This window comes from Panulirus ornatus, chromosome 27 (assembly GCF_036320965.1).
Source record: "Panulirus ornatus isolate Po-2019 chromosome 27, ASM3632096v1, whole genome shotgun sequence".
Taxonomy (NCBI): domain Eukaryota; kingdom Metazoa; phylum Arthropoda; class Malacostraca; order Decapoda; family Palinuridae; genus Panulirus; species Panulirus ornatus.
Genome location: NC_092250.1, coordinates 8,917,809 through 8,930,308, shown reverse-complemented (window position 1 = coordinate 8,930,308; position 12,500 = coordinate 8,917,809).

Below are 12,500 nucleotides of genomic sequence, written 5' to 3'. Positions count from 1 at the left end.
AGGGGTTGACGTGCTGTCAGTGGATTGAAGCAAGGCATGTGAAGCGTCTGGGGTAAACCATGGAAAGCTGTGTAGGTATGTATATTTGCGTGTGTGGACGTGTGTATGTACATGTGTATGGGGGGGGGGGGTTGGGCCATTTCTTTCGTCTGTTTCCTTGCGCTACCTCGCAGACGCGGGAGACAGCGACAAAGTATAAAAAAAAAAAAAATATATATATATATATATATATATATATATATATATATATATATATATATATATATATATATATATATATATATATATATATATATAAAACCTATCAACAACAAATGACATCAAGTTTTATTTAGAAAGTCAAGGCAGAAATCAATCAATAAAACATATGATGATGTAAAAGATACTTTTACAATTCAAAGTTGATTATTGCTAAATAAATGGAAAATCAAATAGTACAATTGTTTCGGTGTACAACTGATTAGATGATAAATGATGTGAGAATAAAACAGATGTATCTATCATTATCATTACAAATGTCGAGGGACTCTTTCATTACGTGTGATTACTGACTCATTAAAACCTCGTAAATCACAAGTGTGTCATAGATGGACTCTCAGGATTATCATAATCCATTCCAGCATAAAATTCAACATAAATATTCAGTAAAGTACACTCTGAGAACACCTGTAGTATGCCGGTCACATATATCATTATCCTTGAATTTTTTCTTAGGTATCGAAAATTCATCACTACAGATCAGATAATGAGCTCTAAAGAGCTTTTAGTGAAGTTTGAAATACGTTTGATAATGCATTTAGTTTGTTGGTGAATGACAAACTCTGAGGAAATCTGCTTCTTTGGGACGAGTAAGGAGGGGAATCAAAATTCCAAAACTTTCAATACTTCGACAAATCTAGATTAGGTTAATGTTTATACTTTCTGAATGTCACATATAATGGGGCTTATATATTTGATGTAAATATAGGATTGGAACCATTTCAAGGGCAGCATATAATATGAGAGCTAGTGCATAATAATAATAACAGCAACCAAAGCTTTTATTCAGTAAATGTAAACCAACAAATGAAAGCTTCACGTTGAGTTCACAAGTATTCAGCGGAGTTTCAAAACACAATGTTTAACGAACATAACGTACCACAGAAATTCTGATTAATCTTACGAAGTGTGTTGTAATTCCGAATAGAAGAATTCACGGAAAGGATTCAACTTTTCTTTTCTGCTTTTGCGATGAACGTATGCTTTTAGCGATAGAATTTTTCACTGAAAATATATTGATCACCTTGATGATTGTCCAGTTATACAAAAGACTATATTGGGGGTTGCGAATTGCTCAATGGGTGAACGAGGGTTTCGGAAACGCAACTTTAGCTGAAGCATTAACCTAGATATTGACGACTATTTTAAAGCAGTTAGAGTAACTGTTCTAATGACAATCACAGTGGTTAAAGACAGAGTTCATTACATTCTCTATATCTTCAGAATCTGTATTTTTGATGTGTTACAGACATACAGACAGACTCAAAAATATTAAAGAAAAACTTACTGAAGGCGAAGTGATAGTCCACACTTGGGACTGTGATGGAGTACTTCCTTAGGTCTATGATCTCTTCGGTATTGTAATAGAACATTCCTAAGTGATGAGATGATCTACCTGAGCACCGTCATGAAATTCCTCTTGAAGACTGTAATGAAGCACAGTGAATCTTCGGAAATATGAATACTTTAAGTGCTGTCTGTAATGGGACAGTCCCTACGTACCGTTATCAAACACCTAGGAATCTATTTGTGATCGAACACATCTTACGCACCATCCAATGCGATGAAGCACCACCTTGGTTTTGTATGATTCACTTTATGGCGAAATATTGGGGCACTTAATCATTTTGGAGCACACATTAAGTCCTGTTTTGCACTCTACTCACTGTGATGAATCGTATAAGTATTATGAAGAAACACGTCCTGAGGACTGTAAGAGAGCATCTCCATTCACAGGCGAATAAATGAAAAGTGTTGCACAAATACACGCTAGCAGCAATCACGGAACCTGTCTCTGTGTGCCGCAGAGCGTTGGTACCGACACGTCCAACCGCCCCCGTGTCTTACCCGAGACTGTGCTCGTGGCGCGCAGCGCCGTCTGTCACTAGCTACCGCGGCCTCAGAACTGACAAGTCCTACCACCAACGTGTTGTAGTCACGACGGTGGGCGGGCCGCAAGGGTGGCAGCTCTTCTCCACCTTCTCACAATCCTATTGTCTACTCTTTCTCAAGAGTGGACAGGATTGTTGTAGCCACTCACGGTATTATCACTCAGTGAGTAGATGGAGAGAGAGAGACGAATACGGGGATAATAGGCCCCTTCCCCTTAGACTAAAGGATTTCCATTGTTTATATGATCGAGAAGGTGCGCTGACTTTCTCTAGATTGCGGTGGTCATAAGGTATTAGTGAGCATGAAGGAGGGGTTTCCACACAGGTATCAGTGACACACCGGTCATTGTTGTAAAAAGGAAGTTAGCAACAATATCTCGAAGGTAACTAATAGCAGAACTATCTATACTGTTAGTTGTATGGTGAAAGTAATGGTGGTATAGAGAAAGCACAATTTCTACATTAATGGCAAATTTCTTATGCTGTAGTCACGGTACTTACAGAAGCTGAATTTGCATCATGATATTGATGCTTGATGGCGGCGAGTAATGTAGATCATGAAGTCTTTTAATCTGCCGTTCATTATTTAGTTACTACAATGGTAGTGGTCATATCAGAGTAGCATTGGTGCTTAATACTGGAGCAATCTTGCCGCTGGTAGGACTCTATATTCTCTTCACTGAACTCATCCTGGCTGCAGTATTAAACATTTTTGCAAAGACATTTGTTTTTGGTTGGACTGACGACGGCACAGATAGCAGATGCTTCACTGATAATATTGGCTGAGATGGAGAATTTGGTTGCAGGATGATACTGTCGTGATTTGTGAACAACTGGTAGTTCAGGAAGGATTGATTATGATTAAGTTGCACTTGAGCGTGTTAGATTCTTATTTCCTGCCAAGTAGCTATCACCTTGGCAGGAAAAGTTTATGAATTTTCATTTGTTGGCCAAACACAAAAAACAAATGAAAATTTACAAACATTTCTCCCGTTACTTCACAATTTAGTACCTTCCATCAAATTTACTGCAGAAAATGAAAATAACTGTATGTTACCACTTTCAGATTGCATGATCCATAGGCAAGGAAACAAGTTTAAGTTTAGCATATATAGAAAACCTACCAATGTATGCTCATATATCTATTATTACCCATCTCAACATGACAGAGATAAATTATCATCACTTCAATGTATGTTCCTTAGGGCATTACGTATTTGCAGTCCAGAGTTTATTGATGATGAGTTTGAGAAGATTTATTCTATTGGAACTACGTTAAAGTACAAAGTACCCTAGATCTTAAGCTAGAAAAAAAATAATTTTTTAGAGTTGAACTCAAACCTCCCATCAACAACAAGAATCTTTTAGTTCTCCCTTTTGATAAAAGATTTTCATTACTTCCCATGTTGCATATATCCTTTAATGTAAATGTTGCCTTCAGCAACAATAATGCTATAAATAATATCTTAATCAGGAACTCACTAGAAGATTCTCCTGGGTGCATCTATAAAGTGCCATGTAGAAATTGTGATAAGTTTTATGTTGGGTAGACTGGTAAGGATCTTTCTGTTAGACTTAAGCAACATAAATGTAGTATAAGAAAAGGACAACAATCAAATGCCTTGTTTAATCACGTTAAAAACTATGATCATTGTATAGACTAGAGTAATACCATCTCAGTTATTAACTCTAACGCCAGTACCACGAGAAATATCATTGAATCTTCTACCATCAAGTACACAAAGAATCATAACCTTAATGTTAATGAAGGTCTATACAAATTGGATAAATATACTGTTGATAAAATTTTTAAACAATTCCTCTTCTTGTCCACACAATAGATTTATGATTCGCTCGTTGTGTCTTGGACAATCACATTTTTACCAAATGGCGTCCTAGCTACGTCTCTTCGTTGTATATCAACTGACTGTTATATTTCTCTCTTGTGTCTCCTCTGATGATGTGATTATTACACGAAAGTGCACTTAGGAACTTATCGTGTTTCATTTTTCCCGTGGACTCATACTATCTGTATGGTTGAGTTGATTGGGAGGAAATCAGGTCTTCTTCGTCTGTGGTACTCAGTTAAGATCAGGCGGTCTTTGTAGATTTATTAAAAAAAATATGTACGTACATCTATAGTGCTCTGGGCTATAATCTTATGACACACTACGACACACTAACTACAAAGATGAGTAATCATGTCACCAAAAAGTATATATGTCTATATTTATAGACTAGATTTAATGATACTCTCTCACCCCAACTCTCATTTGCCCTCTTTTTCACCTCATGCACCTTTCTCTTGACCTCCTGCCTCATTCTTTTAAACATCTCCCAGTCATTTGCATTATTTCCCTGCAAACATTGTCCAAATGCCTCTCTCTTCTCTTTCACCAATAATCTTACTTCTTCATCCCACCACTCACTACCCTTTCTAATCTGCCCACTTCCCATGCTTCTCATGACACAAACATCTGCGCAAGCCATTACTGCTTCCCTAAATACATTCGAGTCTTCTCCCACTTCCCTTACGTCCTTTGTTCTCACCTTTTTCCACTCGGTACTCAGTCTCTCCTGGTACTTCCTCACACAAGTCTCCTTCCCAAGCGCACTTACGCTCCCCACTCTCTTCACCCCAACATTCTCTCTTCTTTTCTGAAAACCTCTACAAATCTTCACCTTCGCCTCCACAAGATAATGATCAGACATCCCTCCAGTTGCACCTCTCAGCACATTGACATCCAAAATTCTCTCTTTCGCGTGCCTATCAATTAACACGTAATCCAATAACGCTCTCTGGCCATCTCTCCTACGTACATACGCATACTGAGGTATATATCTCTTTTTAAACCAGGTATTCCCAATCACCAGTCCTTTTTCAGCACATAAATCCACAAGCTCTTCACCATTTCCATTTGCAACACTAAACACCCAGTGTACACCAATTATTCCCTCAACTGCCAAATTACTCACCTTTGCATTCAAATCACCCATCACTATAACCCGATCTCGTGCATCATAACTACTAACAGACTCACTCAGCTCCTCCCAAAACACTTGCCTCTCATGATCTTTCTTCTCATGCCCAACTCCATATGCACCAATGATAACCCATCTCTCTCCATCTACTTTCAGTTTTACCCATATCAATCTATAGTTTACTTTCTTACACTCTATCACATACACCCACAACTCCTGTTTCAGGAGTAGTGCTACTCCTTCCCTTGCTCTTGTCCTCTCACTTACTCTTGACGTTACTCCCAAGACATTCCCAAACCACTCTTCCCCTTTACCCTTGAGCTTCGTTTCACTCAGAGTCAAAACATCCAAGTTCATTTCCTCAAACATACTACTTATCTCTCCATTTTTCCAATCTGAGCCTTCGTGGAGGATGAGCACTCTCCGCGTGACTCCTTCTTCTATTTCCCCTTTTAGAAAGTTAGAATTTAGAAAGTTAAATTTTAGGGAGAGTAAAAAGATGTTTTGGAAGGAGGTAAATAAAGTGCGTAAGACAAAGGAACAAATGGGAACATCAGTGAAGGGGGCTAATGGGGAGGTGACAACAAGTAGTGGTGATGTGAGAAGGATGTGGAGTGAGTATTTTGAAGGTTTGTTGAATGTGTTTGATGATAAAGTGGCAGATATGGGGTTCTTAGGTGGAGATGGTGTGCAAAGTGAGAGGGTTAGGGAGAATGATTTGGTAAACAGCGAAGAGGTAGTAAAAGCTTTGCGGCAGATGAAAGCCGGCAAGGCAGCGGATTTGGAAGGTGGTGCAAAGGAATTTATTGGAAAAGGAGTTGACTGTGTTGTTCACTGGTTGATAAGGTTATTCAATGTATGTATGACTCATGGTGAGGTGCCTGAAGATTGGAGGAATGCTTCCATAGTGCCATTGTACAAAGGCAAAAGGGTTAAAAGTGAGTGCTCAAATTACAGAGGTAAGAGTGTGATGAGTATTCCTGGGAAATTATATGGGAGGGTATGGACTGAGAGGGTGAAGGCATATACAGAGCATCAGATTTGGGGAACAGCAGTGTGGTATTAGAAGTGGTAGAGGATGTGTGGATCAGATGTTTCCTTTGAACAATGTATGTGAGAAATACTTAGAAAAGCAAATGGATTTATATGTAGCATTTATGGATCTGGAAAAGGCATATCATAAGAGTTGATAGAGGTGCTCTATCGAAGATATTAATAATATATGGTGTGGAAGGCTAGTTGATAGAAGGAGTTAAAAGTCATTTTCGAGGATGTAAGGCATGGGTACGAGTAGGAAGAGAGGAAAGTGATTGGTTCTCAATGAATGTAGGTTTGCGGCAAGGGTGTGATGCCTCCATGGTTGTTTAATTTGTTTATGGATGCGGTTGTTACGGAGGTGAATGCAAGAGTTTTGGAAAGAGAGGCACGTATGCAGTCTGTTCACCCTCCAGCATGTTCAGGCCCCGATCACTCAAAATCTTTTTCACTCCATCTTTCCACCTACAGTTTGGTCTCACACTTCTCGTTCCCTCCACGTCTGACACATATATCCTCTTGGTCAATCTTTCCTCACTCATTCTCTCCATGCGACCAAACCATTTCAAACCACCCTCTTCTACTCTCTCAACCACACTCTTTATATTACCACACATCTCTCTTACCCTATTATTACTTACTCGATCAAACCACCTCACACCACATATTGTTAAACCTCTCATTTCCAACACATACACCCTCCTCCGCACGACTCTATCCATAACCCATGCTCCGCAACCAGATAACATTCTTGGAACCACGATTCCTTCAAACATACCCATTATATATATATATATACATATATATATATATATATATATATATATATATATATATATATATATATATATATATATATATATATATATATATATATATATATATATATATATATATATATGTATATATATATATATATATATATATATATATATATATATATATATATATATATATATATATATATATATATATATATATATATATATATATATATATATATATATATCTATATACATATATATATATATATATATATATATATATATATATATATATATATATGTATGTATATATATTGGAAAGGATCACAATTTAGCGCGTGATCAAGATATTCCTATGAGTCCACGGGGAAAATGAAACACGAAAAGTTCCCAAGTGCAAGTCAGGTTCGGTAAAACGCTATCAGCTGGCTATGTGTTCTGTTCGGAAACAACCGATAGACCCCGTTGTTCACCATTGTGAGACGAAGGGTATTCGAGTACTTAGTATTTCGAATAGTTGTTTCCTATTATACAGGCCCTTAGCCTAGCGGTTAGCATGCTTGCCTCTTGCACAAGGGGTCCCAGGTTCGATCCTGGCTGTTGGAGGTTTGTATGATATATATATATATATATATATATTGGAAAGGATCACAATTTTGCGCGTGATCAAGATATTCCTATGAGTCCACGGGGAAAATTAAACAGGAAAAGTTCCCAAGTGCACTTTCGTGAAATAATCACATCATCAGGGGAGACACAAGAGAGAAATATATATATATATATATCCCCCTGGGGATAGGGGAGAAAGAATACTTCCCACGTATTCCCTGCGTGTCGTAGAAGGCGACTAAAAGGGGAGGGAGCGGGGGGCTGGAAATCCTCCCTTCTCTATTTTTTTTTTATTTTTTCCAAAAGAAGGAATAGAGAAGGGGGCCAGGTGAGGATATTCCCCCAAAGGCCCAGTCCTCTGTTCTTAACGCTACCTCGCTAATGCGGGAAATGGCGAATAGTTTGAAAAGAAAAATACATATATATATATATATATATATATATATATATATATATATATATATATATATATATATATATATATATATATATATATATATATATATATATATATATATATATATATATATATATATATATATATATATATATATATATATATATATATATATATATATATATATATATATATATATATATATATATATATATATATATATATATATATATATATATATATCCCACATCTAGGCCCCACAGAACTTTCCATGGTTTACCTCAGACGCTTCACATGTCCTGGTTCAATGCATAGACAGCACGTCTACCCCGGTATACCTCATCGTTCCAATTCACTCTATTCCTTGCACGCTTTTCACCCTCCTACATGCTCAGGCCCAAATCACTCAAAATCTTTTTAACTCCATTATTCCACCTCTAATTTGGTCTCCTACTTCTCCTCGTTCCCTCCACCTCTGAATGGAGTAAAACTGGAGGAAGTAAAATGTTTTAGATATCTGGGAGTGGATCTGGCATCGGATGGAACCATGGAAGCGGAAGTGAATCATAGGGTGGGGGAGGGGGCGATAATCCTGTGAGCCTTGAAGAATGTGTGGAAGTCGAGAACATTATCTCCGAAAGCAAAAATGGGTATGTTTGAAGGAATAGTGGCTCGAACAATGTTGTATGGTTGCGAGGCGTGGGCTATGGATAGAGTTGTGCGCAGGTGGGTGGATGTGCTGGAAATGAGATGTTTGAGGACAATATGTGGTGAGAGGTGATTTGATCGAGTAAGTAATGTAAGGGTGAGAGATATGTGTGGAAATAAAAAGAGCGTGGTTGAGAGAGCAGAAGAGGGTGTTTTGAAATGGTTTGGGCACATGGAGAGAATGAGTGAGGAAAGATTGACTAAGAGGATATATGGGTTGGAGGTGGAGGAAACAAGGAGAAGTGGGAGACCAAATTGGAGGTGGAAAGATGGAGTGAAAAAGATTTTGTGTGATCGGGGCCTGAACATGCAGGAGGGTGAAAAGCGGGCAAGGAATAAAGTGAATTGGATCGATGTGGTATACCGGGGTCGACGTGCTGACAATGGATTGAATCAGGGCATGTGAAGTGTCTGGGGTAATCTATGGAAAGTTCTGTGGGGCCTGGATGTGGAAAGAGAGCTGTGGTTTCGGGAATTATTGCATGACAGCTAGAGACTGAGTGTGAATGAATGGGGCCTTTGTTGTCTTTTCCTAGCGCTACCTCGCACACATGAGGGGGGAGGGGGATGTAATTCCATGTGTGGCGAGGTGGTGATGGGAATGAATATAGGCAGACAGTGTGAATTGTGTGCATGTGTATATATGTATGTGTTTGTGTGTGTATATTTATGTGTACATTGAGATGTCTGGGTATTTATAATTGCGTGTCTGGACGTGTATGTATATACATGTGTATGGGGGTGGGTTGAGCCACCAGAAAAGTTCCCAAGTGCACTTTCGTGTAATAATCACATCATCAGGGCAGACACAAGAGAGAAATACAACAGTCAGTTCATATACATCGAAGAGACGAAGCTAGGACGCCATTTGATAAACATGTGGTTGTCCAAAACATACAACGAGCGTTTATAAACTTATCATTTTACAAATCTTATCAACAATAAAGTTATCTAATTTGTATAGACCATCACTAATATTAAGATTATAATTCTTTGTGTATTTGATAATAGAAGATTCAATTATATTTCTCTTGGTAATAGCGTTAGACTTAACAACTGAGATGGCGTTACTCCAGTCAGTACAATGATCATAGTTTTTAACATGATTAAACGAGGCATTTGATTCTTGTTCCGTTCTTATACCATATTTATGTTGCTTAAGTCTAACAGAAAGATCCTTACCAGTCTGACCAACATAAAATTTATCAGTTTCTACAAGGAACTTTATAGATGCAACCAAGAGAATTTTCTGGTGAATTCCTGATTAAGATATTCTTTATAGTATTATTGTTGCTAAAGGCAACATTTACATTAAAGGATTTAAGCAACATGTGAAGCAAAATGAAATTATTGTTAAAAGGGAGAACTAAAAGATTCTTGGTGTCAATGGGAGGTTTGGGCTCAACTCTATAAAATTTCTTTGCTAACTTAAGGGATTTATCAATGAAAGATCTAGGGTACTTTAACTTAGATCCAATAGAATATATCTTCTCAAACTCATCATCAATAAATTCTGGACTGCAAATACGTAATGCCCTAAGGAACATTGACTGAAATGATGATAATTTAACTCTGTCATGTTGAGATGAGTAATAATGGATATATGAGCATATATTGGTGGGTTTTCTCTATATGCTTAACTTAAACTTGTTTCCTTGTCTATGGATCATGCAATCTAAAAATGGTAACATACCATTATTTTCATTTTCTGCAGTAAATTTGATGGACGGTACTAAATTGTTAAGTAAGGGGAGATATATTTGTAAATTTTCATTTGTTGGCAAAACGCAAAGAACATCTACATACCTAAACCAAATTGCATTAGAAGGTAAGATATCCTTTAGTAATTTTGTTTCAAAAAACTCCATATAAAGATTACTTAGTACAGATGAAAGAGGGTTACCCATTGCCATACCAAATTTTTGAGCATAATAATCTCCACGAAATTGAAATACACATTCTTTTATACACAATTTTATCAGTTCAATGAAATTAGACTTTGAAACAGGTAAATGAATATCATCCAAAACATCAAATAAATATTCTAAAAAGTCATCAACTATAACTTTAGTGAAAAGTGAGGAAACATCAAAGCGAACTAGTCTGAAATCAAAATTAATATTGATGTTGTTTAGCTTGTTGACGAAATCTACATTGTTCATGATATTATAATTTGATACCTTACCCACTAAAGGGCTTAATAAGGAAACTAACCATTTTGACAATTTATATGTGATGGAGCCTACTGAACTCACTATAGGTCTTGCTGGAAAATTCTGTTTATGTGTTTTGATAAGTCCATACATATATGGCAATGAAGAGGACAAAGATGACAAATTTTTGATAAGAGAAATGTTACCTTTCAACAACAATTGCATTTCTTTATTGAAGTGAGAATTAACTGCTTCTAAGGGATTTTTACTAAGTTTAGAATATGTTGTGTTATCATTTAGAAGATCGTTCATTTTAGATAAATAGTTACTTTTGTCTGAAATCACAACAGTGTTAACCTTATCTGCTTTACTAATATGTATATCCTTGTCTTTTTTTAAGGAGTTAATCGCTCTTATGAATCTTTTAGGGCAATTAGCTTCCACTGGTTTTTGACAAACTGGCATACACTAAACCCTTACAGATATTAATATCATCATTACTAAAATTACGATATTTTTCTGAATTACAAAAAGACTTTGTGACATCAACACAGCTGGCTTCTCTGTTAGAGCACACAAAACTTAAACCATAGCCTAATGCACACAAGGAACCTTTATCTAGTTGTTTATTAGACAGGTTTACCACAAAAGATGGGTTTGTGTTCTTGGTCCAGTCGCTGTTTTCAATAAGATGGTCCAACTTACGATTTAGTGACACTTGTAGCCTATTGCGTTCTTTCCTTAATTCATCACAGCAATAGTCCAACATCCGGTTCTTCCAGTGTGTCGGTATTGCCATTTGAAAGGCACGTTTCTTCTCTCTTGAATTGCGAACAGCCTCCTCCATTTCAAGTTTCTTTAATTCAATGTTTTTTTTTAAAGTAATATTTTGAAATTGGTCAAATGGTCGACCAGACAGCTGCAACAAACGTTGAGGTAGGACAGATCTTGGCATCACTTGTTCATCAAGGCATTTCCTAAGGAATTCAAATCGTAACTTCATTTGGTGAGCCTTGATTAGCGATTTGGGGAAAGTAGTAACGAAAGGAGAAACTCCAGGACAACTTGTAGAGAAGTAATAGAAGAGCCGTGTGGAATCCATTTTGGAAAAGATCACAATTTTGCGCGTGATCAAGATATTCCTATGAGTCCACGGGGAAAATGAAACACGAAAAGTTCCCAAATGCACTTTCGTGTAATAATCACATCATCAGCGCAGACACAAGAGAGAAATGTAACAGTCAGTTCATATACATCGAAGAGACGAAGCTAGGACGCCATTTGGAAAACATGTGATTGTCCAAAACATACAACGAGCGTTCATAAACTTATCATTTTACAAATCTTATCAACTATAAAGTTATCTAATTTGTATAGACCATCACTAATATTAAGATTATAATTCGTTGTGTATTTAATAATAGAAGATTCAATGTTATTTCCCTTCGTAATAGAGTTAGACTTAACAACTGAGATGGCGTTACTCCAGTCAGTACAATGATCATAGTTTTTAACATAATTAAACAAGGCATTTGATTCTTGTCCCGTTCTTATACTATATCTATATTGCTTAAGTCTAACAGAAAGATCCTTACCAGTCTGACCGACATAGAATTTATCACAGTTTCCACTAGGAACTTTATAGATGCAACCAAGAGAATTTTCTGGTGAATTCCTGATTAAGATTTTCTTTATAGTATTA